The following is a 24,267-nucleotide window of genomic DNA, read 5'->3' as shown; positions in this document are numbered from 1 at the left end:
AACCCTAACCCTAGATCCAATCCTAACCCTAACCGTCTCTCTAAACCTAGCCCTCAACCTAACCCTAGCCATAGGTCCAAACCTAACCCTAACTGTCCCTCTAACCCTAGCTTTCAACATAACCCTAACCCTAAGTCCAATCCTAACCCTAACCGTCTCTCTAACCCTAGACCTCAACATAACTCTAACCCTAGGTCCAATCCTTACCCCAACCGTCTCTCTAACCCTAGCCCTCAAGATAACCCTATCCCTAGGTCCAATCCTCACCCTAACCGTCTCTCTAACCCTAGCCCTCAACATAACCCTAACCCTAGGTCCAATCCTAACCTTAACCGTCTCTCTAAGCCTAGCCCTCAACATAACACTAACCCTAGGTCCAATCCTAACCCTAACTGTCTCTCTAAACCTAGCCCTCAACATAACCCTAAACCTAGAACCAATCGTAACCCTAACCGTCTCTCTAACCCGAGCCCTCAACCTAACCCTAACCCTAGGTCCAATCCTAACCCTAACCGTCTCTCTAAACCTAGCCCTCAACATAACCCTAACCCTAGGTCCAATCCTAACCCTAACCGTCTCTCTAACCCTACCCCTCAACCTAACCTTAACCCTAGGTCTAATCCTAACCCTAACCGTCTCTCTAACCCTAGCCCTCAACATAACCCTAACCCTAGTTCCAATCCTAACCCTAACTGTCTCTCTAACCCTAGCCCTCAACATAACCCTAACCCTAGGTCCAATCCTAACCCTAACCGTCTCTCTAAACCTAGCCCTCAACATAACCTTAACCCTAGGCCCAATCCTAAACCTAACCGTCTCTCTAACCATAGCCCTCAGCATAACTCTAACCCTAGGTCCAATCCTAACCCTAACCGTCTCTCTAACACTAGCCCTCAACATAAACCTAACCCTAGGTCCAATCCTCACCCTAACCGTCTCTCTATACCTAGCCCTCAACATAACCCTAAGCCTAGGTCCAATCCTAACCCTAACTGTCTCTCTAAACCTAGCCCTCAACGTAACCCTAACCCTAGGTCCAATCCTAACCCTAACCCTCTCTCTAACCCTAGCCCTCAACCTAACCCTAGCCCTAGGTCCAATCCGAACCCTAACCGTCTCTCTAACCCTAGCCCTCAACATAACCCTAACCCTAGGTCCAATCCTAACCCTAACCGTCTCTCTAACCCTAGCCCTCAACATAACTCTAACCCTAGGTCCAATCCTAACCCTAACCGTCTCTCTAACCCTAGCCCTCAACATAACCCTAACCTTAGGTCCAAACCTAACCCTAAGCGTCTCTCTAACAATAGCCCTCAACCTAACCCTAGCCCTAGGTCCAATCCGAACCCTAACCGTCTATCTAACCCTAGCCCTCAACATAACCCTAACCCTAGGTCCAATCATAACCCTAACCGTCTCTCTAACCCTAGCCCTCAACATAACTCTAACCCTAGGTCCAATCCTAACCCTAACCGTCTCTCTAACCCTAGCCCTCAACATAACCCTAACCCTAGGTCCAAACCTAACCCTAAGCGTCTCTCTAACCCTAGCCCTCAACCTAACCCTAGACCTAGGTCCAATCCTAACCCTTACTGCCTCTCTAACCCTAGCCCTCCACATAACCCTAACCCTTGATCCAATCCTAACCCTAACCGCCTCTCTAACCCTAGCCCTCCACATAACCCTAACCCTAGGTCCAATCCTAACCCTAACCGTCTCTCTAACCCCAGCCCTCAGCATAACCCTAACCCTAACCCTAACCCTAGGTCCAATCCTATCCCTAACTGTCTCTCTAACCCTAGCCATCAACATAAACCTAAAACTAGGACCAATCGTAACCCTAACCGTCTCTCTAACCCTAGCCCTCAACATAACCCTAACCCTAGGGCCAATCCTAACCCTAACCGTCTGTCTAACCCTAGCCCTCAACATAACACTAACCCTAGGTCCAATCCTAACCCTAACCGTCTCTCTAACCCTATCCCTCAACTTAACCTTAATCCTATGTCCAATCCTAAACCCTAACCGTCTCTCTAAACCTAGCCCTCAACATAACCCTAAACCTAGAACCAATCTTAACCCTAACCGTCTCTCTAACCCGAGCCCTCAACCTAACCCTAACCCTAGGTCCAATCCTAACACTAACCGTCTCTCTAAACCTAGCCCTCAACATAACCCTAACCCTAGGTCCAATCCTAACCCTAACCGTCTCTCTAACCCTAGTCCTCAACATAACCCTAACCCTAGGTCCAATCCTAAACCCTAACCGTCTCTCTAACCCTAGCCCTCAACCTAACCCTAACCCTAGGTCCAATCCTAACCCTAACCGTCTCTCTAACACTAGCCCTCAACATAACGCTAACCCTACGTCAAATCCTAACCCTTACCGTCTCTCTAAACCTAGCCCTCAACATAACCCTAACCCTAGGTCCAATCCTCACCCTAACCGGCTCTCGAAACCTAGCCCTCAACATAACCCTAACCCTAGGTCCAAACCTAACCCTAAGCGTCTCTCTAACCCTAGCCCTCAACATAACCCTAAACCTAGAACCAATCGTAACCCTAACCGTCTCTCTAACCCGAGCCCTCAACCTAACCCTAACCCTGGGTCCAATCCTAACCCTAACCGTCTATCTAACGCTAGCCCTCAACATAACCCTAACCCTAGGTCCAATCCTAACCCTAACCGTCTCACTAACCCTAGCCCTCAACATAACCCTAACCCTAGGTCCAATCCTAACCCTAACCGTCTCTCTAACCCTAGCCCTCAGCATAACTCTAACCCTAGGTCCAATCCTAACCCTAACCGTCTCTCTAACCCTAGCCCTCAACATAACCCTAACCCTAGGTCCAATCCTCACCCTAACCGTCTCTCTAACCCTAGCCCTCAACATAACCCTAACCCTAGGTCAAATCCTAACCCTAACCGTCTCCCTAACCCTAGCCCTCAATCTAACCCTAGCCCTAGGTCCAATCCTAACCCTAACCCTCTCTCTAACCCTAGCCCTCAATATAACCCTAACCCTAGGTCCAATCCTCACCCTAACCGTCTCTCTAACCCTAGCCCTCAACATAACCCTAACCCTAGGTCCAATCCTAACCCTAACAGTCTCTGTAAAACTAGCCGTCAACCTCACCCTAGCCCTAGGTCGAATCCGAACCCTAACCGTCTCTCTAACCCTAGCCCTCAACATAACCCTAACCCTAGGTCCAATCCTAACCCTAACCGTCTCTCTAACCCTAGCCCTCAACATAACCCTAACCTTAGGTCCAATCATCACCCTAACCGTCTCTCGAACCCTAGCCCTCAACATAACCCTAACCCTACGTCCAAACCTAACCCTAAGCGTATCTCTAACCCTAGCCCTCAACCTAACCCTAGCCTTAGGTCCAATACTAACCCTAACTGCCTCTCTAATCCTAGCCCTCCACATAAACCTAACCCTTGGTCGAATCCTAACCCTAACCGCCTCTCTAACCCTAGCCCTCCACATAACCCTAACCCTAGGTCCAATCCTAACCCTAACAGTCTCTCTAACCCTAGCCCTCAGCATAACCCTAACCCTAGGTCCAATCTTAACCCTAACCGTCTCTCTAAACCTAGCCCTCAACATAACCCTAACCCTAGGTCCAATCCTAACCCTAACCGTCTCTCTAACCCTAGCCCTCAACATAACCCTAACCCTAGGTCCAATCCTAACCCTAACCGTCTCTCTAAGCCTAGCCCTCAACATAAACCTAATCCTAGGTCCAATCCTAACCCTAACTGTCTCTCTAACCCTAGCCCTCAACATAACCCTAAACCTAGGACCAATCGTAACCCTAACCGTCTCTCTAACCCTAGCCCTAAACATAACGCTAACCCTAAGTCCAAACCTAACCCTAAGCGTCTCTCTAACCCTAGCCCTCAACCTAACCCTAGCTCTAGGTCCAATCTTAACCCTAACTGCCTCTCTAACCCTAGCCCTCAACATAACCCTAACCCTAGGTCCAATCCTAACCCTAACCGCCTATCTAACTCTAGCCCTCCACATAACCCTAACCCTAGGTCCCATCCTAACCCTAACCGTCTCTCTAACCCTAGCCCTCAGCATTACCCCAACCCTAGGTCCAATCTTAACCCTAACCGTCTCTCTAACCCTAGCCCTCAACATAACGCTAACCCTAAGTCCAAACCTAACCCTAACCGTCTCTCTAACCCTACCCCTCAACATAACCCTAACGCTACGTCAAATCCTAACCCTAACCGTCTCTCTAACCCTAGCCCTCAACATAACACTAACCCTAGGTCCAATCCTAACCCTAACCGTCTCTCTAACCCTACCCCTCAACATAACCCTAACCCTAGGTCCAATCCTAACCCTAACCGTCTCTCTAACCCTAGCTCTCAACCTAACCTTAACCCTAGGTCTAATCCTAACCCTAACCGTCTCTCTAACCCTAGCCCTCAACATAACCCTAACCATAGGTCCAATCCTAACCCTAACCGTCTCTCTAACCCTAGCCCTCAACATAACCCTAACCCTAGGTCCAATCCTAACCCTAACCGTCTCTCTAAACCTAGCCCTCAACATAACCCTAACCCTAGGTCCAATCCTAAACCTAACCGTCTCTCTAACCCTAGTCCTCAGCATAACTCTAACCCTAGGTCCAATCCTAACCCTAACCGTCTCTCTAACCCTAGCCCTCAACATAACCCTAATCCTAGGTCCAATCCTCACCCTAACCATCTCTATATCCCTAGCCCTCAACATAACCCTAACCCTAGGTCCAATCCTAACCCTAACAGTCTCTCTAACCCTAGCCCTCAGCATAACCCTAACCCTAGGTCCAATCTTAACCCTAACAGTCTCTCTAAACCTAGCCCTCAACATAACCCTAACCCTAGGTCCAATCCTAACCCTAACCGTCTCTAACCCTAGCCCTCAACATAACCCTAACCCTAGGTCCTATCCTAACCCTAACCGTCTCTGTAACACTAGCCCTCAACATAACCCTAACCCTAGGTCCAATCCTAACCCTAACCGTCTCTCTAAACCTAGCCCTCAACATAACCCTAACCCTAGGTCCAATCCTAAACCTAATCGTCTCTCTAACCCTAGCCCTCAGCATAACTCTCACCCTAGGTCCAATCCTAACCCTAACCGTCTCTCTAACCCTATCCCTCAACCTAACCTTAACCCTAGGTCCAATCCTAACCCTAACCGTCTCTCTAACCCTAGCCCTCAACATAACCCTAACCCTGGGTCCAATCCTAACCCTAATCGTCTCTCAAACCCTAGCCCTCATCATAACCCTAACCCTAGGTCCAATCCTAACCCTAACCGTCTCTCTAACCCTAGCCCTCAAAATAACCCTAACCCTAGGTCCAATCCGAACCCTAACCGTCACTCTAACTCTAGCCCTCAGCATAACTCTAACCCTAGGTCCAATCCTAACCCTAACCGTCTCTCTAACCCTAGCCCTCGACATAACCATAACCCTAGGTCCAATCCTCACCCTAACCGTCTCTCTAACCATAGCCCTCAACCTATCCCTAGCCCTAGGTCCAATCCTAACCCTAACACTCTCTCCAACCCTAGCCCTCAACATAACCTTAACCCTAGGTCCAAACCTAACCCTAAGCGTCTCTCTAACCCTAGCCCTCAACCTAACCCTAGCCCTAGGTCCAATCCGAACCCTAACCGTCTCTCTAACCCTAGCCCTCAACATAACCCTAACCCTAGGTCCAATCCTAACCCTAACCGTCTCTCTAACCCTAGCCCTCAACATAACTCTAACCCTAGGTCCAATCCTAACCCTAACCGTCTCTCTAACCCTAGCCCTCAACATAACCCTAACCCTAGGTCCAATCCTCACCCTAATCGTCTCTCTAACCCTAGCCCTCAACATAACCCTAACCCTAGGTCCAAACCTAACCCTAAGCGTCTCTCTAACCCTAGCCCTCAACCTAACCCTAGCCCTAGGTCCAATCCTAACCCTAACTGTCTCTCTAACCCTAGCCCTCAACATAACCCTAAACCTAGGACCAATCGTAACCCTAACCGTCTCTCTCACCCTAGCCCTCAACATAACCCTAACCCTAGATCCAAACCTAACCCTAACCGTCTCTCTAACCCTAGCCCTCAACCTAACCCTAGCCCTAGGTCCAATCCTAACCCTAACTGCCTCTCTAACCCTAGCCCTCCACATAAGACTAACCCTTGGTCCAATCCTAACCCTAACCGCCTCTCTAACCCTAGCCCTCCACATAACCATAACCCTAGGTCCAATCCTAACCCTAACCGTCTCTCTAACCCTAGCCCTCAGCATAACCCTAACCCTAACCCTAACACTAGGTCCAATCCTAACCCTAACTGTCTCTCTAATCCTAGCCCTCAACATAAACCTAAAACTAGGACCAATCGTAACCCTAACCGTCTCTCTAACCCTAGTCCTCAACATAACCCTAACCCTAGGTCCAATCCTAACCCTAACCGTCTGTCTAACCCTACTCCTCAACATAACACTAACCCTAGGTTCAATCCTAACCCTAACCGTCTCTCTAACCCCAGCCCTCAAATTAACCCTAATCCTATATCCAATCCTAAACCCTAACCGTCTCTCTAACCCTAGCCCTCAACGTAACCATAAGCCTAGGTCCAATCCTAACCCTAACCGTCTCTCTAACACTAACCTTCAACATAACCCTAACCCTAGGTCCAATCCTAACCCTTACCGTCTCTCTAAACCTAGCCCTCAACATAACCCTAACCATAGGTCCAATCCTAACCCTAACCCTCTCTCTAACCCTAGCCCTCAACCTAACCCTAACCCTAGGTCCAATCCTAACCCTAACCGTCTCTCTAACCCTAGCCCTCAACCTAACCTTAACCCTAGGTCCAATCCTAACCCTAACCGTCTCTCTAACCCTAGCCCTCAACATAACCCTAACCCTATGTCCAATCCTCACCCTAACCGTCTCTCTAACCCTAGCCCTCAACATAACCCTAACCCTAGGTCAAATCCTAACCCTAACCGTCTCTCTAACCCTAGCCCTCAACCTAACCCTAGCCCTAGGTCCAATCCTAAACCTAACCCTCTCTCTAACCCTAGCCTTCAACATAACCCTAACCCTAGGTCCAATCATCACCCTAACTTTCTCTCTAAACCTAGCCCTCAACATAACCCTAACCCTAGGTCCAATCCTAACCCTAACAGTCTCTCTAAACCTAGCCCTCAACCTAACCCTAGCCCTAGGTCCAATCCTACACCTAACCGCCTCTCTAACCCTAGCCCTCCACATAACCCTAACCCTAGGTCCAATCCTAACACTAAACGTCTCTCTAACCCTAGCCCTCAGCATAACCCTAACCCTAGGTCCAATGCTAACCCTAACCGTCTCTCTAACCCTAGCCCTCAACATAACCCTAACCCTAGGTCCAAACCTAACCCTAACTGTCCCTCTAACCCTAGCCCTCAACATAACCCTAACCCTAGGTCCAATCCTTACCCCAACCGTCTCTCTAACCCTAGCCCTCAAGATAACCCTAACCCTAGGTCCAATCCTCACCCTAACCGTCTCTCTAACCCTAGACCTCAACATAACCCTAACCCTAGGTCCAATCCTAACCCTAACCGTCTCTCTAAGCCTAGCCCTCAACATAACCCTAACCCTAGGTCCAATCCTAACCCTAACTGTCTCTCTAAACCTAGCCTTAAACATAACCATAAACCTAGAACCAATCGTAACCCTAACCGTCTCTCTAACTCGAGCCCTCAACCTAACCCTAACCCTAGGTCGAATCCTAACCCTAACCGTCTCTCTAAACCTAGCCCTCAACATAACCCTAACCCTAGGTCCAATCCTAAACCTAACCGTCTCTCTAACCCTAGTCCTAAACATAACCCTAACACTAGGTCCAATCCTAAATCCTAACCGTCTCTCTAACCCTAGCCCTCAACCTAACCCTAACCATAGGTCCAATCCTAACCCTAACCGTCTCTCTAACACTAGCCATCAACATAACCCTAACCCTAGGTCCAATCCTAACCCTAACCGTCTCTCTATCCCTAGCCCTCAACATAACACTAACCCTCGGTCCAATCCTAAGCCTAACCGTCTCTCTAACCCTAGCCCTCAACATAACCCTAATCCTATGTCCAATCCTAAACCCTAACCGTCTCTCTAACCCTAGCCCTCAACGTAACCATAAGCCTAGGTCCAATCCTAACCCTAACCGTCTCTCTAACACTAGCCCTCAACATAACCCTAACCCTAGGTCCAATCCTAACCCTTACCGTCTCTCTAACCCTAGCCCTCAACATAACCCTAACCATAGGTCCAATCCTAACCCTAACCCTCTCTCTAACCCTAGCCCTCAACCTAACCCTAACCCTAGGTCCAATCCTAACCCTAACCGTCTCTCTAAACATAGCCCTCAACCTAACCTTTACCCTAGGTTCAATCCTAACCCTAACCGTCTCTCTAACCCTAGCCCTCAACATAACCCTAACCCTGGGTCCAATCCTAACCCTAACCGTCTCTCAAACCCTAGCCCTCAACATAACCCTAACCCTAGGTTCAATCCTAACCCTAACCGTCTCTCTAACCCGAGCCCTCAACATAACCCTAACCCTAGGTCCAATCCTAACCCTAACCGTCTCTCTAACTCTAGCCCTCAGCATAACTCTAACCCTAGGTCCAATCCTAACCCTAACCGTCTCTATAACCCTAGCCCTCAACATAACCCTAACCCTAGGTCCAATAGTCACCCTAACCGTCTCTCTAACACTAGCCCTCAACATAACCCTAACCCTAGGTCAAATCCTAACCCTACCCGTCTCTCTAACCCTAGCCCTCAACCTAACCCTAGCCCTAGGTCCAATCCTAACCCTAACCCTCTCTCTAACCCTAGCCCTCAACATAACCCTAACCCTAGGTCCAATCATCACCCTAACTGTCTCTCTAACCCTAGCCCTCAACATAACCCTAACCCTAGGTCCAATCCTAACCCTAACAGTCTCTGTAAACCTAGCCGTCAACCTAACCCTAGCCCAAGGTCCAATCCGAACCCTAACCGTCTCCCTAAATCTAGCCCTCAACAGAACCCTAACCCTATGTCCAATCCTAACCCTAACGGTCTCTCTAACCCTAGCCCTCAACATAACTCTAACCCTAGGTCCAATCCTAACCCTAACCGTCTCTCTAACCATAGCCCTCAACATAACCCTAACCCTAGGTCCAATCCTCACCCTAACCGTCTCTCGAACCCTAGCCCTCAACATAACCCTAACCCTAGGTCCAAACCTAACGCTAAGCGTCTCTCTAACCCTAGCCCTCAACCTAACCCTAGCCCTAGGTCCAATCCTAACCCTAACTTCCTCTCTAACCCTAGCCCTCCACATAACCCTAACCCTTGGTCCAATCCTAACCCTAACCGTCTCTCTAAGCCTAGCCCTCAACCTAACCCTAACCCTAGGTCCAATCCTAACCCTAACCGTCTCTCTAACCCTAGCCCTCAACATAACCCTAACCCTAGGTCCTATCCTAACCCTAACCGTCTCGGTAACACTAGCCCTCAATATAACCCTAACCCTAGGTCCAATCATCACCCTAACTGTCTCTCTAACCCTAGCCCTCAACATAACCCTAACCCTAGGTCCAATCCTAACCCTAACAGTCTCTCTAAATCTAGCCCTCAACCTAACCCTAGCCCTAGGTCCAATTCTAACCCTAACCGCCTCTCTAACCCTAGCCCTCAGCATAACCCTAACCCTAGGTACAATCCTAACCCTCACCGTCTCTCTAACCCTAGCCCTCAACATAACCCTAACCCTAGGTGCAAACCTAACCCTAACTGTCCCTCTCACCCTAGCCCTCAACATAACCCTAACCCTAGGTCCAATCCTAACCCTAACCGTCTCTCTAACACTAGACCTCAACATAACTCTAACCCTAGGTCCAATCCTTACCCCAACCGGCTCTCAAAACCTAGCCCTCAAGATAACCCTACCCTAGGTCCAATCCTAACCCTAACCCTCTCTCTAAGCCTAGCCCTCAACATAACCCTAACCCTAGGTCCAATCCTCAGCCTAACCGTCTCTCGAACCCTAGCCCTCAACATAAACCTAACCCTAGGTCCAAACCTAACGCTAAGCGTCTCTCTAACCCTAGCCCTCAACCTAACCCTAGCCCTCGGTCCAATCCTAACCCTAACTGCCTCTCTAACCCTAGCCCTCCACATAACCCTAACCCTTGGTCCAATCCTAACCCTAACCGCCTCTCTAACCCTAGCCCTCCACATAACCCTAACCCTAGGTCCAATCCTAACCCTAACAGTCTCTCTAACCCTTGCCCTCAGCATAACCCTAACCCTAGGTCCAATCTTAACCCTAACCGTCTCTCTAAACCTAGCCCTCAACATAACCCTAACCCTAGGTCCAATCCTAACCCTAACAGTCTCTACCCTAGCCCTCAACATAACCCTAACCCTAGGTCCAATCCTAACCCTAACCGTCTCTGTAACACTAGCCCTCAAAATAACCCTAACCCTAGGTCCAATCCTCACCCTAACCGTCTCTCTAACCCTAGACCTCAGCATAACCCTAACCCTAGGTCCAATCCTAACCCTAACCGTCTCTCTAACCCTAGCCCTCAACATAACCCTAACCCTAGGTCCAATCCTAACCCTAACCGTCTCTCTAAGCCTAGCCCTCAACCTAACCCTAACCCTAGGTCCAATCCTAACCCTAACAGCCTCTCTAACCCTAGCCCTCCACATAACCCTAACCCTAGGTCCAATCCTAACACTAACCGTCTCTCTAACCCTAGCCCTCAACATAACCCTAACCCTAGGTGCAAACCTAACCCTAAATGTCCCTCTCACCCTAGCCCTCAACATAACCCTAACCCTAGGTCCAATCCTAACCCTAACCGTCTCTGTAACACTAGCCCTCAAAATAACCCTAACCCTAGGTCCAATCCTCACCCTAACCGTCTCTCTAACCCTAGACCTCAGCATAACCCTAACCCTAGGTCCAATCCTAACCCTAACCGTCTCTCTAACCCAAGCCCTCAACATAACCCAAACCCTAGGTCCAAACCTAACCCTAAGCGTCTCTCTAACCCTAGGCTCAACCTAACCCTAGCCCTAGGTCCAATCCGAACCCTAACCGTCTGTCTAACCCTGGCCCTCAACATAACCCTAACCCTAGGTCCAATCCTAACCCTAACCGTCTCTCTAACCCTAGCCCTCAACATAACTCTAACCCTAGGTCCAATCCTAACCCTAACCGTCTCTCTAACCCTAGCCCTCAACATAACCCTAACCCTAGGTCCAATCCTCACCCTAATCGTCTCTCTAACCCTAGTCCTCAAAATAACCCTAACCCTAGGTCCAAACCTAACCCTAAGCGTCTCTCTAACCCTAGCCCTCAACCTAACCCTAGCCCTAGGTCCAATCCTAACCCTAACTGTCTCTCTAACCCTAGCCCTCAACATAACCCTAAACCTAGGACCAATCGTAACCCTAACCGTCTCTCTCACCCTAGCCCTCAACATAACCCTAACCCTAGATCCAAACCTAACCCTAACCGTCTCTCTAACCCTAGCCCTCAACCTAACCCTAGCCCTAGGTCCAATCCTAACCCTAACTGCCTCTCTAACCCTAGCCCTCCACATAAGCCTAACCCTTGGTCCAATCCTAACCCTAACCGCCTCTCTAAACCTAGCCCTCCACATAATCCTAACCCTAGGTCCAATCCTAACCCTAACTGTCTCTCTAACCCTAGCCCTCAGCATAACCCTAACCCTAACCCTAACCCTAGGTCCAATCCTAACCCTAACTGTCTCTCTAACCCTAGCCCTCAACATAAACCTAAAACTAGGACCTATCGTAACCCTAACCGTCTCTCTAACCCTAGCCCTCAACATAACCCTAACCCTAGGTCCAATCCTAACTCTAACCGTCTGTCTAACCCTAGCCCTCAACATAACCCTAACCCTAGGTCCAATCCTAACCCTAACCGTCTCTCTAAGCCTAGCCCTCAACATAACCCTAACCCTAGGTCCAATCCTAACCCTAACCGTCTCTCTAACTCTAGCCCTCAGCATAACTCTAACCCTAGGTCCAATCCTAACCCTAACCGTCTCTCTAACCCTAGCCCTCGACAAAACCATAACCCTAGGTCCAATCCTCACCCTAACCGTCTCTCTAACCATAGCCCTCAACCTAACCCTAGCCCTAGGTCCAATCCTAACCCTAACCCTCTCTCCAACCCTAGCCCTCAACATAACCCAAACCCTAGGTCCAAACCTAACCCTAAGCGTCTCTCTAACCCTAGGCTCAACCTAACCCTAGCCCTAGGTCCAATCCGAACCCTAACCGTCTCTCTAACCCTAGCCCTCAACATAACCCTAACCCTAGGTCCAATCCTAACCCTAACCGTCTCTCTAACCCTAGCCCTCAACATAACTCTAACCCTAGGTCCAATCCTAACCCTAACCGTCTCTCTAACCCTAGCCCTCAACATAACCCTAACCCTAGGTCCAATCCTCACCCTAATCGTCTCTCTAACCCTAGCCCTCAACATAACCCTAACCCTAGGTCCAAACCTAACCCTAAGCGTCTCTCTAACCCTAGCCCCCAACCTAACCCTAGCCCTAGGTCCAATCCTAACCCTAACTGTCTCTCTAACCCTAGCCCTCAACATAACCCTAAACCTAGGACCAATCGTAACCCTAACCGTCTCTCTCACCCTAGCCCTCAACATAACCCTAACCCTAGATCCAAACCTAACCCTAACCGTCTCTCTAACCCTAGCCCTCAACCTAACCCTAGCCCTAGGTCCAATCCTAACCCTAACTGCCTCTCTAACCCTAGCCCTCCACATAAGCCTAACCCTTCGTCCAATCCTAACCATAACCGCCTCTCTAACCCTAGCCCTCCACATAACCCTAACACTAGGTCCAATCCTAACCCTAACCGTCTCTCTAACCCTAGCCCTCAGCATAACCCTAACCCTAATCCTAACCCTAGGTCCAATCCTAACCCTAACTGTCTCTCTAACCCTAGCCCTCAACATAAACCTAAAACTAGGACCAATCGTAACCCAAACCGTCTCTCTAATCCTAGCCCTCAACATAACCCTAACCCTAGGTCCAATCCTAACCCTAACCGTCTGTCTGACCCTAGTCCTCAACATAACACTAACCCTAGGTTCAATCCTAAACCTAACCGTCTCTCTAACCCTAGCCCTCAAATTAACCCTAATCCTATATCCAATCCTAAACCCTAACCGTCTCTCTAACCCTAGCCCTCAACGTAACCATAAGCCTAGGTCCAATCCTAACCCTAACCGTCTCTCTAACACTAGCCCTCAACATAACCCTAACCCTAGGTCCAATCCTAACCCTTACCGTCTCTCTAACCCTAGCCCTCAACCTAACCTTAACCCTAGGTCCAATCCTAACCCTAACCGTCTCTCTAACCCTAGCCCTCAACATAACCCTAACCCTGGGTCCAATCCTAACCCTAACCATCTCTCAAACCCTAGCCCTCAACATAACCCTAACCCTAGGTCCAATCCTAACCCAAACCGTCTCTCTAACCCTAGCCCTCAACATAACCCTAACCCTAGGTCCAATCCTAACCCTAACCGTCTCTCTAACTCTAGCCCTCAGCATAACTCTAACCCTAGGTCCAATCCTAACCCTAACCGTCTCTCTAACCCTAGCCCTCAACATAACCCTAACCCTATGTCCAATCCTCACCCTAACCGTCTCTCTAACCCTAGCCCTCAACATAACCCTAACCCTAGGTCAAATCCTAACCCTAACCGTCTCTCTAACCCTAGCCCTCAACCTAACCCTAGCCCTAGGTCCAATCCTAACCCTAACAGTCTCTCTAAACCTAGCCCTCAACCTAACCCTAGCCCTAGGTCCAATCATATACCTAACCGCCTCTCTAACCCTAGCCCTCCACATAACCCTAACCCTAGGTCCAATCCTAACACTAACCGTCTCTCTAACCCTAGCCCTCAGCAGAACCCTAACCCTAGGTCCAATGCTAACCCTAACCGTCTCTCTAACCCTAGCCCTCAACATAACTCTAACCCTAGGTCCAAACCTAACCCTAACTGTCCCTCTAACCCTAGCCCTCAACATAACCCTAACCCTAGGTCCAATCCTTACCCCAACCGTCTCTCTAACCCTAGCCCTCAAGATAACCCTAACCCTAGGTCCAATCCTCACTCTAACCGTCTCTCTAACCCTAGACCTCAACATAACCCTAACCCTAGGTCCAATCCTAACCCTAACCGTCTCTCTAAGCCTAGCCCTCAACATAACCCTAACCCTAGGTCCAATCCTAACCCTAACTGTCTCTCTAAACCTAGCCTTAAACATAACCGTTAACCTAGAACCAATCGTAACCCTAACCGTCTCTCTAACTCGAGCCCTCAACCTAACCCTAACCCTAGGTCGAATCCTAACCCTAACCGTCTCTCTAAACCTAGCCCTCAACATAACCCTAACCCTAGGTCCAATCCTAACCCTAACCGTCTCTCTAACCATAGTCCTAAACATAACCCTAACACTAGGTCCAATCCTAAATCCTAACCGTCTCTCTAACCCTAGCCCTCAACCTAACCCTAACCATAGGTCCAATCCTAACCCTAACCGTCTCTCTAACACTAGCCATCAACATAACCCTAACCCTAGGTCAAATCCTAACTCTAACCGTCTCTCTAACCCTAGCCCTCAACATAACCCTTACCCTAGGTCCAATCCTAACCCTAACCGTCTCTCGCACCCTAGCCCTCAACGTAACCCTAACCCTAGGTCCAATCCTAACCCTAACCGTCTCTCTAACCCTAGCCCTCAACATAACCCTAACCCTAGGTCCAATCCTAACCCTCACCGTCTCTCTAACTCTAGCCCTCAGCATAACTCTAACCCTAGGTCCAATCCTAACCCTAACCGTCTCTCTAACCCTAGCCCTCAACATAACCCTAACCCTAGGTCCAATCCTAACCCTAACCGTCTCTCTAACCCTAGCCCTCAACATAACCCTAACCCTAGGTCCAATCCTAACCCTAACCGTCTCTCTAACCCTAGACCTCAACATAACTCTAACCCTAGGTCCAATCCTTACCCCAACCGTCTCTCTAACCCTAGCCCTCAAGATAACCCTAACCCTAGGTCCAATCCTCACCCTAACCGTCTCTCTAACCCTAGCACTCAACATAACCCTAACCCTACGTCCAATCCTAACCCTTACCGTCTCTCTAAGCCTAGCCCTCAACATAACCCTAACCCTAGGTCCAATCCTAACCCTAACTGTCTCTCTAAACCTAGCCCTCAACATAACCCTAAACCTAGAACCAATCGTAACCCTAACCGTCTCTCTAACCCGAGCCCTCAACCTAACACTAACCCTAGGTCCAATCCTAACCCTAACCGTCTCTCTAAACCTAGCCCTCAACATAACCCTAACCCTAGGTCCAATCCTAACCCTAACCGTCTCTCTAACGCTAGTCCTTAACATAACCCTAACCCTAGGTCCAATCCTAAACCCTAACCGTCTCTCTAACCCTAGCCCTCAACCTAACCCTAACCCTAGGTCCAATCCTAACCCTAACCGTCTCTCTAACACTAGCCCTCAACATAACCCTAACCCTACGTCAAATCCTAACCCTAACCGTCTCTCTAACCCTAGCCCTCAACATAACCCTAACCATAGGTCCAATCCTAACCCTAACCGTCTCTCTAACCCTAGCCCTCAACATAACCCTAACCCTAGGTCCAATCCTAACCCTAACCGTCTCTCTAAACCTAGCCCTCAACATAACCCTAACCCTAGGTCCAATCCTAAACCTAACCGTCTCTCTAACCCTAGCCCTCAGCATAAATCTAACCCTAGGTCCAATCCTAACCCTAACCGTCTCTCTAACCCTAGCCCTCAACATAACCCTAATCCTAGGTCCAATCCTCACCCTAACCATCTCTATATCCCTAGCCCTCAACATAACCCTAACCCTAGGTCCAATCCTAACCCTAACCGTCTCTCTAACCCTAGCCCTCAACATAACCCTAACCCTAGGTCCAATCCTAACCCTAACCGTCTCTCTAACCCTAGCCCTCAACCTAACCCTAGCCCGAGGTCCAATCCGAACCCTAACCGTAATTCTAACCCTAGCCATCAACATAACCCTAACCCTAGGTCCAATCCTAACCCTAACCGTCTCTCTAACCCTAGCCCTCAACATAACTCTAACGCTAGGTCCAATCCTAACCCTAACAGTCTCTCTAACCCTAGCCCTCAACATAACCCTAACCCTAGGTCCAATCCTCACCCTAATCGTCTCTCTAACCCTAGCCCTCAACATAACCCTCACCCTAGGTCCAAACGTAACCCTAAGCGTCTCTCTAACCCTAGCCCTGAACCTAACCCTAGCCCTAGGTCCAATCCTAACCCTAACTGCCTCTCTAACCCTAGCCCTCCACATAACCCTAACCCTTGGTCCAATCCTAACCCTAACCGCCGCTCTAACCCTAGCCCTCCACATAACCCTAACCCTAGGTCCAATCCTAACCCTAACCGTCACTCTAACCCTAGCCCTCAGCATAACCCTAACCCTAGGTCCAATCCTAACCCTAACTGACTCTCTAAACCTAGCCCTCAACATAAACCTAAAAGTAGGACCAATCGTAACCCTAACCGTCTCTCTAAACCTAGCCCTCAACATAACCCTAACCCTAGGTGCAATCCTAACGCTAACCGTCTCTCTAACCCTAGCCCTCAACATAACACTAACCCTAGGTCCAATCCTAACCCTAACCGTCTCTCTAACCCTAGCCCTCAACATAACCCTAATCCTATGTCCAATCCTAAACCCTACCCGTCTCTCTAACCCTAGCCCTCAACCTAACCCTAAGCCTAGGTCCAATTCTAACCCTAACCGTCTCTCTAACACTAGCCCTCAACATAACCATAACCCTACGTCCAATCCTAACCCTTACCGTCTTTCTAACCCTAGACCGCAACATAACCCTAACCCTAGGTCCAATCCTAACCCTAACCCTCTCTCTAACCCTAGCCCTCAACCTGACCCTAACCCTAGGTCCAATCCTAACCCTAACCGTCTCAGTAACCCTAGCCCTCAACCTAACCTTAACCCTAGGTCCAATACTAACCCTAACCGTCTCTAACCCTAGCCCTCAACATACCCTAACCCTGGGTCCAATCCTAACCCTAACCGTCTCTCTAACCCTAGCCCTCAACGTAACCCTAAACCTATGTCCAATCCTAACCCTAACCGTCTCTGTAACCCAGCCCTCAACATAACCCTAACCCTAGGGCCAACCCTAACCCTAACCGTCTCTCTAACCCTAGCCCTCAGCATAACTCTAACCCTAGGTCAAATCCTAACCCTAACCGTCTCTCTAACCCTAGCCCTCAACCTAACCCTAACCCTAGGTCAAATCCTAACCCTAACCGTCTCTCTAACCCTAGCCCTCAACATAACCCTAACCCTAGGTCCAATCCTAACCCTAACAGTCTCTGTAAACCTAGCCATCAACCTAACCCTAGCCCTAGGTCCAATCCGAACCCTAACCGTCTCTCGAACCCTAGCCCTCCACATAACCCTAACCCTTGATCCAATCCTAACCCTAACCGCCTCTCTAACCCTAGCCCTCCACATAACCCTAACCCTAGGTCCAATCCTAACCCTAACCGTCTCTCTAACCCTAGCCCTCAGCATAACCCTAACCCTAACCCTAACCCTAGGTCCAATCCTATCCCTAACCGTCTCTCTAACCCTAGCCCTCAACATAACCCTAACCATAGGGCCAATCCTAACCCTAACCGTCTGTCTAACCCTAGCCCTCAACATAACACTAACCCTAGGTCCAATCCTAACCCTAACCGTCTCTCTAACCCTATCCCTCAACTTAACCTTAATCCTATGTCCAATCCTAAACCCTAACCGTCTCTCTAAACCTAGCCCTCAACATAACCCTAACCCTAGGTCCAATCCTAACCCTAACCGTCTCTCTAACCCTAGTCCTCAACATAACCCTAACCCTAGGTCCAATCCTAAACCCTAACCGTCTCTCTAACCCTAGCCCTCAACCTAACCCTAACCCTAGGTCCAATCCTAACCCTAACCGTCTCTCTAACAATAGCCCTCAACATAACGCTAACCCTACGTCAAATCCTAACCCTTACCGTCTCTCTAAACCTAGCCCTCAACATAACCCTAACCCTAGGTCCAATCCTCACCCTAACCGGCTCTCGAAACCTAGCCCTCAACATAACCCTAACCCTAGGTCCAAACCTAACCCTAAGCGTCTCTCTAACCCTAGCCCTCAACATAACCCTAAACCTAGAACCAATCGTAACCCTAACCGTCTCTCTAACCCGAGCCCTCAACCTAACCCTAACCCTGGGTCCAATCCTAACCCTAACCGTCTCTCTAACCCTAGCCCTCAACATAACCCTAACCCTAGGTCCAATCCTAACCCTAACCGTCTCTGTAACACTAGCCCTCAACATAACCCTAACCCTAGGTCCAATCATGACCCTTACTGTCTCTCTAACCCTAGCCCTCAACATAACCCTAACCCAAGATCCAATCCTAACCCTAACCGTCTCTCTAAACCTAGCCCTCAACCTAACCCTAGCCATAGGTCCAAACCTAACCCTAACTGTCCCTCTAACCCTAGCTTTCAACATAACCCTAACCCTAAGTCCAATCCTAACCCTAACCGTCTCTCTAACCCTAGACCTCAACATAACTCTAACCCTAGGTCCAATCCTTACCCCAACCGTCTCTCTAACCCTAGCCCTCAAGATAACCCTATCCCTAGGTCCAATCCTCACCCTAACCGTCTCTCTAACCCTAGCCCTCAACATAACCCTAACCCTAGGTCCAATCCTAACCTTAACCGTCTCTCTAAGCCTAGCCCTCAACATAACACTAACCCTAGGTCCAATCCTAACCCTAACTGTCTCTCTAAACCTAGCCCTCAACATAACCCTAAACCTAGAACCAATCGTAACCCTAACCGTCTCTCTAACCCGAGCCCTCAACCTAACCCTAACCCTAGGTCCAATCCTAACCCTAACCGTCTCTCTAAACCTAGCCCTCAACATAACCCTAACCCTAGGTCCAATCCTAACCCTAACCGTCTCTCTAAACCTAGCCCTCAACATAACCCTAACCCTAGGTCCAATCCTAACCCTAACCGTCTCTCTAACCCTACCCCTCAACCTAACCTTAACCCTAGGTCCAATCCTAACCCTAACCGTCTCTCTAACCCTAGCCCTCAACATAACCCTAACCCTAGTTCCAATCCTAACCCTAACTGTCTCTCTAACCCTAGCCCTCAACATAACCCTAACCCTAGGTCCAATCCTAACCCTAACCGTCTCTCTAAACCTAGCCCTCAACATAACCTTAACCCTAGGCCCAATCCTAAACCTAACCGTCTCTCTAACCATAGCCCTCAGCATAACTCTAACCCTAGGTCCAATCCTAACCCTAACCGTCTCTCTAACACTAGCCCTCAACATAAACCTAACCCTAGGTCCAATCCTCACCCTAACCGTCTCTCTATACCTAGCCCTCAACATAACCCTAAGCCTAGGTCCAATCCTAACCCTAACTGTCTCTCTAAACCTAGCCCTCAACGTAACCCTAACCCTAGGTCCAATCCTAACCCTAACCGTCTCTCTAACCCTAGCCCTCAACCTAACCCTAGCCCTAGGTCCAATCCGAACCCTAACCGTCTCTCTAACCCTAGCCCTCAACATAACCCTAACCCTAGGTCCAATCCTAACCCTAACCGTCTCTCTAACCCTAGCCCTCAACATAACTCTAACCCTAGGTCCAATCCTAACCCTAACCGTCTCTCTAACCCTAGCCCTCAACATAACCCTAACCTTAGGTCCAAACCTAACCCTAAGCGTCTCTCTAACAATAGCCCTCAACCTAACCCTAGCCCTAGGTCCAATCCGAACCCTAACCGTCTATCTAACCCTAGCCCTCAACATAACCCTAACCCTAGGTCCAATCATAACCCTAACCGTCTCTCTAACCCTAGCCCTCAACATAACTCTAACCCTAGGTCCAATCCTAACCCTAACCGTCTCTCTAACCCTAGCCCTCAACATAACCCTAACCCTAGGTCCAAACCTAACCCTAAGCGTCTCTCTAACCCTAGCCCTCAACCTAACCCTAGACCTAGGTCCAATCCTAACCCTTACTGCCTCTCTAACCCTAGCCCTCCACATAACCCTAACCCTTGATCCAATCCTAACCCTAACCGCCTCTCTAACCCTAGCCCTCCACATAACCCTAACCCTAGGTCCAATCCTAACCCTAACCGTCTCTCTAACCCCAGCCCTCAGCATAACCCTAACCCTAACCCTAACCCTAGGTCCAATCCTATCCCTAACTGTCTCTCTAACCCTAGCCATCAACATAAACCTAAAACTAGGACCAATCGTAACCCTAACCGTCTCTCTAACCCTAGCCCTCAACATAACCCTAACCCTAGGGCCAATCCTAACCCTAACCGTCTGTCTAACCCTAGCCCTCAACATAACACTAACCCTAGGTCCAATCCTAACCCTAACCGTCTCTCTAACCCTATCCCTCAACTTAACCTTAATCCTATGTCCAATCCTAAACCCTAACCGTCTCTCTAAACCTAGCCCTCAACATAACCCTAAACCTAGAACCAATCTTAACCCTAACCGTCTCTCTAACCCGAGCCCTCAACCTAACCCTAACCCTAGGTCCAATCCTAACACTAACCGTCTCTCTAAACCTAGCCCTCAACATAACCCTAACCCTAGGTCCAATCCTAACCCTAACCGTCTCTCTAACCCTAGTCCTCAACATAACCCTAACCCTAGGTCCAATCCTAAACCCTAACCGTCTCTCTAACCCTAGCCCTCAACCTAACCCTAACCCTAGGTCCAATCCTAACCCTAACCGTCTCTCTAACACTAGCCCTCAACATAACGCTAACCCTACGTCAAATCCTAACCCTTACCGTCTCTCTAAACCGAGCCCTCAACATAACCTTAACCCTAGGTCCAATCCTCACCCTAACCGGCTCTCGAAACCTAGCCCTCAACATAACCCTAACCCTAGGTCCAAACCTAACCCTAAGCGTCTCTCTAACCCTAGCCCTCAACATAACCCTAAACCTAGAACCAATCGTAACCCTAACCGTCTCTCTAACCCGAGCCCTCAACCTAACCCTAACCCTGGGTCCAATCCTAACCCTAACCGTCTATCTAACGCTAGCCCTCAACATAACCCTAACCCTAGGTCCAATCCTAACCCTAACCGTCTCACTAACCCTAGCCCTCAACATAACCCTAACCCTAGGTCCAATCCTAACCCTAACCGTCTCTCTAACCCTAGCCCTCAGCATAACTCTAACCCTAGGTCCAATCCTAACCCTAACCGTCTCTCTAACCCTAGCCCTCAACATAACCCTAACCCTAGGTCCAATCCTCACCCTAACCGTCTCTCTAACCCTAGCCCTCAACATAACCCTAACCCTAGGTCAAATCCTAACCCTAACCGTCTCCCTAACCCTAGCCCTCAATCTAACCCTAGCCCTAGGTCCAATCCTAACCCTAACCCTCTCTCTAACCCTAGCCCTCAATATAACCCTAACCCTAGGTCCAATCCTCACCCTAACCGTCTCTCTAACCCTAGCCCTCAACATAACCCTAACCCTAGGTCCAATCCTAACCCTAACAGTCTCTGTAAAACTAGCCGTCAACCTCACCCTAGCCCTAGGTCGAATCCGAACCCTAACCGTCTCTCTAACCCTAGCCCTCAACATAACCCTAACCCTAGGTCCAATCCTAACCCTAACCGTCTCTCTAACCCTAGCCCTCAACATAACCCTAACCTTAGGTCCAATCATCACCCTAACCGTCTCTCGAACCCTAGCCCTCAACATAACCCTAACCCTACGTCCAAACCTAACCCTAAGCGTATCTCTAACCCTAGCCCTCAACCTAACCCTAGCCTTAGGTCCAATACTAACCCTAACTGCCTCTCTAATCCTAGCCCTCCACATAAACCTAACCCTTGGTCGAATCCTAACCCTAACCGCCTCTCTAACCCTAGCCCTCCACATAACCCTAACCCTAGGTCCAATCCTAACCCTAACAGTCTCTCTAACCCTAGCCCTAAGCATAACCCTAACCCTAGGTCCAATCTTAACCCTAACCGTCTCTCTAAACCTAGCCCTCAACATAACCCTAACCCTAGGTCCAATCCTAACCCTAACCGTCTCTCTAACCCTAGCCCTCAACATAACCCTAACCCTAGGTCCAATCCTAACCCTAACCGTCTCTCTAAGCCTAGCCCTCAACATAAACCTAATCCTATGTCCAATCCTAACCCTAACTGTCTCTCTAACCCTAGCCCTCAACATAACCCTAAACCTAGGACCAATCGTAACCCTAACCGTCTCTCTAACCCTAGCCCTAAACATAACGCTAACCCTAAGTCCAAACCTAACCCTAAGCGTCTCTCTAACCCTAGCCCTCAACCTAACCCTAGCTCTAGGTCCAATCTTAACCCTAACTGCCTCTCTAACCCTAGCCCTCAACATAACCCTAACCCTAGGTCCAATCCTAACCCTAACCGCCTATCTAACTCTAGCCCTCCACATAACCCTAACCCTAGGTCCCATCCTAACCCTAACCGTCTCTCTAACCCTAGCCCTCAGCATTACCCCAACCCTAGGTCCAATCTTAACCCTAACCGTCTCTCTAACCCTAGCCCTCAACATAACGCTAACCCTAAGTCCAAACCTAACCCTAACCGTCTCTCTAACCCTACCCCTCAACATAACCCTAACGCTACGTCAAATCCTAACCCTAACCGTCTCTCTAACCCTAGCCCTCAACATAACACTAACCCTAGGTCCAATCGTAACCCTAACCGTCTCTCTAACCCTACCCCTCAACATAACCCTAACCCTAGGTCCAATCCTAACCCTAACCGTCTCTCTAACCCTAGCTCTCAACCTAACCTTAACCCTAGGTCTAATCCTAACCCTAACCGTCTCTCTAACCCTAGCCCTCAACATAACCCTAACCATAGGTCCAATCCTAACCCTAACCGTCTCTCTAACCCTAGCCCTCAACATAACCCTAACCCTAGGTCCAATCCTAACCCTAACCGTCTCTCTAAACCTAGCCCTCAACATAACCCTAACCCTAGGTCCAATCCTAAACCTAACCGTCTCTCTAACCCTAGTCCTCAGCATAACTCTAACCCTAGGTCCAATCCTAACCCTAACCGTCTCTCTAACCCTAGCCCTCAACATAACCCTAATCCTAGGTCCAATCCTCACCCTAACCATCTCTATATCCCTAGCCCTCAACATAACCCTAACCCTAGGTCCAATCCTAACCCTAACAGTCTCTCTAACCCTAGCCCTCAGCATAACCCTAACCCTAGGTCCAATCTTAACCCTAACAGTCTCTCTAAACCTAGCCCTCTACATAACCCTAACCCTAGGTCCAATCCTAACCCTAACCGTCTCTAACCCTAGCCCTCAACATAACCCTAACCCTAGGTCCTATCCTAACCCTAACCGTCTCTGTAACACTAGCCCTCAACATAACCCTAACCCTAGGTCCAATCCTAACCCTAACCGTCTCTCTAAACCTAGCCCTCAACATAACCCTAACCCTAGGTCCAATCCTAAACCTAATCGTCTCTCTAACCCTAGCCCTCAGCATAACTCTCACCCTAGGTCCAATCCTAACCCTAACCGTCTCTCTAACCCAATCCCTCAACCTAACCTTAACCCTAGGTCCAATCCTAACCCTAACCGTCTCTCTAACCCTAGCCCTCAACATAACCCTAACCCTGGGTCCAATCCTAACCCTAATCGTCTCTCAAACCCTAGCCCTCAACATAACCCTAACCCTAGGTCCAATCCTAACCCTAACCGTCTCTCTAACCCTAGCCCTCAAAATAACCCTAACCCTAGGTCCAATCCGAACCCTAACCGTCACTCTAACTCTAGCCCTCAGCATAACTCTAACCCTAGGTCCAATCCTAACCCTAACCGTCTCTCTAACCCTAGCCCTCGACATAACCATAACCCTAGGTCCAATCCTCACCCTAACCGTCTCTCTAACCATAGCCCTCAACCTAACCCTAGCCCTAGGTCCAATCCTAACCCTAGCCCTCTCTCCAACCCTAGCCCTCAACATAACCCTAACCCTAGGT

Source organism: Miniopterus schreibersii (genome assembly GCF_964146895.1).
Source record: "Miniopterus schreibersii genome assembly, chromosome: 5".
In the NCBI taxonomy this organism is placed as follows: Eukaryota; Metazoa; Chordata; class Mammalia; order Chiroptera; family Miniopteridae; genus Miniopterus; species Miniopterus schreibersii.
Note: the sequence above shows the minus strand (reverse complement) of the source record.